The 6,589-nt window shown below is 34.1% G+C and overlaps 1 pseudogene across 1 annotated transcript; it reads right to left on the bottom strand.

Annotated features, from left to right (window-relative positions):
* Nucleotides 1-1,657: 1,657 nt before the first annotated feature.
* On the bottom strand, nt 1,658-5,560 carry LOC114324009 (pectinesterase pseudogene; annotated as a pseudogene). Its single transcript, XR_014341356.1, has 2 exons — nt 4,586-5,560; nt 1,658-2,350 (listed from the first exon to the last, which is right to left on the bottom strand). The product of XR_014341356.1 is annotated as a pectinesterase pseudogene (transcript).
* Nucleotides 5,561-6,589: the final 1,029 nt, after the last annotated feature.

Here is a 6,589-nt window from a genome sequence, read left to right as displayed (position 1 = left end):
CAAAAACAGTGGCTGGCCAGCCACCTATCCATTTGGCCGGCCACTTTCATTGATTGGCCTGCTGGCCACCTCATTTTGACCAAACAGTGCCATTTTCATGGCAGAACAAAGGAGTTTCTGGGCAGATGTTCTCGGTTGCGTGCGTGGTTATTCAAATCTTGTATTAGCTTAATTGCTCTTAGATTAATTAGTGTGTTGTAACTAATTAGCTAGTTTAATTCTAATTTGTAATAATTAGTTAATGTAGTTAATTAATTTATCTGGTGATGTAACAGTTAGTTTAATTAGGACGTTCATTCAGACCCTGCTACGCGAGGGCAAAAGTGTAATAATGTGTGTATGCCTTTCAACCCCCATTTCTTTCTCCATTTTATTTATTTGCTTATCGTGGTTGTATAGCATCATGTTTTTCTTAGCATTTTTCATGTGTACATAGCCATGTTTGCATGCCTAAGGGTTCGACTTATCATATTAATCAATGTCAATTGCAATTCCTTATTCGATTACGTGCTTTGTCGCATGCCTTGTATTGATTCACATGCCATACTAGTAGCTGAGCCTATTAATTACATGTTGCATGCACTACATTAGTCATGTTGTATTATTTAGGATCATGCATTTTTCTATTTTAGTTTTCTTTGGCTTGCCTTCGAGTGCTAGGTGAGCATTTCTTGTTTTAGCATGTTGTATGTGTTAGTGTTGCCATGTCAAGTATGTTTACATGAGGCTAAATGCTTAGCTAATACACCTGTTTGAATACCGGTGGATAAAGGCTTTTCACTTAAGTTGGGATGATCTGATTAAATGTACATATGAGACCACTTTTTTAAATGTTGCGTATTCGAAACACTATTCAAACAAACATGAAATCGAAGTGTTCCAAAATGGGCGCATTAGTCTATACTTGTGTGCATCACATAATAAAGATAGCATAATATTCAGAACAAGAGCATATACTGTACATAAAAATCACATCATGATTAGTAGAGGCCGATCTTTGATCGGGTGAGTGGGGTGCTCAATTCATGGCCTTTCCATCTCATACCTAAGTTCTCGAGCCGAAACACTTTGGTGATAACAGACTAATGGCTTTTGGCACGAGTCACGGGTTTCCTAAATTTTTCAAAAATATTTAGGTGACAACTCTAAATCAGGCAATGCAGTCCATTTTTGGCATCTTTGATTCAAAATCGATTTTGTAAAAATGATTTGCTGAATTTGGACTCTTTTTTGCTTATCCGTTTCACATTGCATTGTAAAACCAGATTCAGAACCACGGGAGTCAGGATTGTAGAGCTATCGTATCCAAGGAGACTAAACCCCTCCGAGGAGCACGAAAAAACAAGCTACTTCTTCTCAAAGTCCACTTTTGAGGTTATTTTACAGATCGTCCAATGTATCAAAATACTCTTATTCTCATATTTTTTATTTTCCTAAAATACCCTTATAGTTGGAAAGCGACACAATGGTTTCATTTTTTTTTTTCATTTGGGATTGTAGGTGTGATTCTTGCGTGTGTCAACCCGAACAATACTTTTGGAATTTCCAATCCAAATATTGAATAATAGAGACAATTTCATTGTAAATTTTAAAAAAATACAAGCATACAACATCAAATTTTAAATACAAATTAACAGAAAGAAGACATTTAAAGTTGTTATGTTAAACCACCATTGTAAGGGACTCCGACTGTAGGCAACCAGCTATTTCCTGATATGATGTTGGAGACAGTGAAGTTAACCGCATATGTCGCATTCATCACATGGTAACCAGGCCAAGTAACCTTGTTGGCAGTACTCGATCCCAGTCCTCTGTTATTGTATTCCGCATAATACAACGTGTCTAGTGCAAAAGTCCCGGACCACGCAGCCCAACCAGCTGGATTAATCAAGCTATCCAAGAAGGATTGCATATAAATAGTTCTCGAGTACAGTTTCCACAGCCTGCCCAAGTACGTTTGTGTCGTGCCATTGTTCGCTGCCAAGTTAGGGGTAGCTGTAATGGTACAATTCTGTATTGAAGTACCGGTATTCTGGTTTATATCTGTCCTTCCTTGCGCGGTGATTGTGTTAAATTGGCCTAGTATGGGAAGTCGAGGATACACATTGCTATTTTGGAAAACAACAGCTGCATTTCCAAATATGAAGTCCATCGTGCCGTAGATATCACATTCCCTATAGAATTGCCTAAGTGAATGGGTGTACAAGGTTGTCCTGGTAGCCTTCAAAGCTGCACTTGTAGAAGGTGGACAAATCGGCATTGTTTCGAAGTACCACTGCTTGCTGCTTTATGGCTCCTACTGTGTTTCGAATGGTTATGTTTATTGCTACAAATCTTGGTCCAACTACAGCTGCAATTGAAGTATCCATTGAGAATGTAAGATTAGATAATTTTGAATTGTTTTAATGTAATTGAATAGATTTGATTTACAATAAACCTGAACAAGTGTAATGGTAGATCATTTATTGTAGGTCTTGGATTCTTAATCACGAAACAAGTAGGCCAAATTTTATCTATTTTCAAATCTCTTATTGTCTTAAAATACTGAAAATTATTATGTATGAATCTTGAGGCCTAATCTAACGATGATAAATGTTTTGAATAGAGAAATATAGAGATTGGGAAAAGAAGTTCTTGTGTCGATATAGGGGCTTTTTTTTACTATATTTGACCCATAGGTAGTAAACTACACTAAGCTTTAAATCACAAGGAAGTAAAATAGATTTGAAAAAAATAAAAAATAAAAAAATTAATAAATCCTAGGGTTTGACTCTCGTAAGAAAATAAACTCCGAATTTTAAATTTTAATAATTTAAACCTTAATCTTTTTATTTGTTTTTAATCTAAACTATCTGCTTATTTTTGTTAAGAAAAACTGTTGAAAAATAATATTCTAGTCATTATACTCAACGAAAAATGATATTTTCAATACATTACGTACACCTATATTGAATTTAATAGCTAAAATATATTTTTCCATTGATTTTACTTATCGAAAATAGACAAATAGTTTAGATTGAAAGCAAATTAAAAAAAGTAAGGTTTAAATTGAAAAACTTTAAAAACCTAGGAGTTATTACCTTAGGTTTTTTTTTATTTATAATTTCCCAATAAATTTTTCCCTTACATATAATTATTTATAAATGAAGAGAACAAAAAGATGTAAAATGTAAAATAAACAAGTAAAATTAAATGTTAATTGTAATATTTTATTATTTTAACATTTTTACATTTAAGAAAATTAAATTAGGATTAGTTGGTGAAAATTCTATTCGTATGAGGCCATATGTCATTTAGTCCATGTTTTAGATTATGATTATTATTATTATTATTAATTTTTTTTTTTTTTTTGTGAGAATGACACTAGTTGAAAAGTTTCTAGAAAGTCTTTGGCTACGACGATAGCTGGTAGCAGTGAAGTAAACAGAGAGAGGATATTGAACAGATATGTGACATGCGTACATATAGAGATAAATTGGAATAGATGTTGCACTGATAGGTTACACGTGTACAAATAGTAAGACATTTAAACAGATAGATAGATATGTACGTTTTGAACAAATATGTGTCGTTTTTTGACAAATAATGTGCTTTTAGTCTAAAAGGATTTAAACTTGAGCCGATTGGCCTAAGAGTTTCAAAAATAGACTTCTAGTGTCTATTAAATTATATATTATATACATATAATTATGGGACAATTTAAAAAAAAAAAAAAAAAAAACAACAACAACAACAACTCAAGATTTGATCCTTCTAACAAAATAATCCTTGCATTTTTTATTAGATAAAATTCATTTTACATCCTTATGGTATGGCTCAATAGCAATTTACCTCATTGTCCTTTAAAAATAGCCATATACCCTTATGTGATTTTAAATTAAAATGCAACCTTAACACGGTTAATCTTAACAATCAAAAGATACCCTTTTTGTATTCTTGTTCTATTTTTGGCAATCTTTGTGAATAAGTAAATAAATTTAGGAAAAATTAGTAAAACATCCTACCTCCAACTTTGTATAGTAAGAGAGGTCCAAGATTTTTTTTTTTTTTTTTTTTTTTTTTTTTTTTTTTTTAGCTAAGGTCCCTCAATATTTTCACAGAGAAAATTCAACTCAGAGAAATTTTTTCCGATTTGGAGAAATTTAACCCGACTCAAAGAAATTTCGGTTCCAACTTATCGAAATTTTGAAATTTCTTTGGTATGATAACAGAGAAATTTCAAAATTTCTCTGTGAAATTAGAGAAATTTCTCTGTAAAAATTAAAATTTTTCTGAGTCGGGCAAAATTTCTCTAAATCGAATTTTTTTCTGTAGACATGCCGAGGAACCTTAACTACTATGAAAATATTGTATGTCCGTTATCTTATAAAATAATATGACTGACTTTATAAAAACTTTCCCATAAATTTATATCTATAACTAAGCAAAAAAATTAAAAGCATAACGCAAAACCAATTTAAGAAATTAGAGTTTCCCAAATATTTTTTTAAATAAACTTACTTTTTAATTTTAATTATTATATATAAAATGTCTAAAATATTCATTTTCTTTGAGTGGAATCTAAATGATAAATGTCTAAGCTTACCAACTATTGCAGAACTAAATGTAGTCCACCCATCAGCCACGCTATGGTTCCCCGTGATTATAGTCTTGTTAATGCCATCTCCGACTATCATCAAGTACTGTTTGCTCTTTGCAATCGAAATGTACTCTTCATATACTCCTCCAACTACATAAATCATGAAGTATCCCATGTTAGCAGCAGTGTTGTTTGGGGCCGCAGCCACCGCATCGCTAATGGTCATGAAATTCCCACTTCCATCCTTGTTCACAATCACCATATTGTTCACCTTCACTTGACCACCCCCACTCGTTTGCAATAACTTTCTTCCACTCACGGACTCATAAACCTTTTGATGTTGGCTCGGCATTTCCAGACCCAAATGACTATTTTTGGAAAACATTGACTCTCTTTCTGCTAGCCACCTGCCTTTTCTTATTTTAGGAACGTAACCGTACTTAAACAGGGCAAGAGATACGATGTACAACTTGTTTCCATTGTTGAAAGGACTTAAAATGTTGTTTTGAATTCTAAAAGGTGGAGTTGTGGCTTGAAGCCCATCCGAACATGTTTGATGGTTGGTTATAATGGCAATAATGTGTATTATCGACTTGTGAACTTTGAAGGGTATCTGTAGAATCGATGGATTGAATAGTGGTCGACAAGAAATCCATGTTTGAGTCGAGGAGAGACTGGCAATCTTTGAGAGCACAAATGGTGGGTTGAGAGAGCCCATTTGGGAGTGTGAGGTAGCTATTGACCAATGAAAGGAAATGACTGGTTGTTTTTAGGGAATGACGAATGGAAAATCGGGCATAGTTGTATATAATGGAAGATTGGTTGTTTGGTAACATGGATTGGCAGAAGAAAGGGTAAGGGATGGAATTGCAAATGGCATCTGGTGAGCTAGAGATTTTTGCAAGGGATGAAGAGAAGAAATTGAGGGTGAGAAAGAGAGACAAAAAGCAAATAGTAGAATGCATGGAAGCCATGTTTGTGATAGTTTAGTTTTGGTGTAGCAATGTGTTGTGGGATGGACTATATATATACTTCTACGAGTATTTATATGCAAAACCATTTGAATTTAAAGCTGCGATTGCGACTTTTTCATTGGCATCGTCTTCAAAGTCAGGTTCTAGCAGCGAGAGAATTATTCTTAAAGAAGCTCAAGCAATTGTGTAGTTGGTAAAGCTTTGGGTATTGACTTTGATGCTTAGGAAGATGTTGTGCTTAGCAAAATTGCTGAATTGGAGAGAAAAGATTTGGTAAGGATCCAGCAAAGGAGGAATCAGCAAGGCAGGTAAGTCTTCTAAGTGCTTGGGGTTTGCTGGAGTTTTTTTATCATCAATTATGCATATTTTGTCTTGGAATATTAAAGTTTGGGGAGGGAGGTCAAAAGGAGGAAAATTAGGAAAGTTCTTAAAGATGAGAAGGTAGACATGGTGTTTTTTTCAAGAAACAAATAGAGAAGTCATCAATTCTGATATGGTGAGATCCATTTGGCCTTTTGATAGCTTTGACTTTCTGGAAGTAGGTGCGATTGGCTCTGCTGGTGGTTTTTTGTGTGTTTGGAATCCTCGAGTCTTTTTGCTTCAGGATAGTTGTTGTTCTAGGAATTTTATTATGGTAGCTGGTAAAGTTAAATTTGATTTTGATGGTGTGCTAGTCAATCTTTATGCTCCTAATGAAGTTGTCAAGAGAAGAGAATTATGGGATTTAATTGTTAGGATCAAACCATTGTTTCCCAAGCCCTGGTGCATTAGGGGTGATTTCAATGAGATTAGGTGTATTAGTGAAAGAGTAGGTTGCTCTAGGAGAAGTGTGGGTATGCACGATTTTAATGAGTTCATTGATAATCTTGAGGGGGGTGGAGCTACCAATGTTAGGGAGAAAATTTACGTGGAGCAATTCCAGGGAAAATGGAATTTGGAGTCGCATTGATAGGTTCATTTTTTATTCTGAGTGGCTTGTTGTTTTCAATTTTAAATTTTGGGGCTTACCTAGGACTGTATCTGATCATTGTCCTAT

Source organism: Camellia sinensis, chromosome 9, assembly GCF_055761805.1.
Source record: "Camellia sinensis isolate YWXY chromosome 9, ASM5576180v1, whole genome shotgun sequence".
Lineage (NCBI taxonomy): Eukaryota > Viridiplantae > Streptophyta > Magnoliopsida > Ericales > Theaceae > Camellia > Camellia sinensis.
Note: the sequence above shows the minus strand (reverse complement) of the source record. Positions and strands in the feature narration are given on the sequence as shown.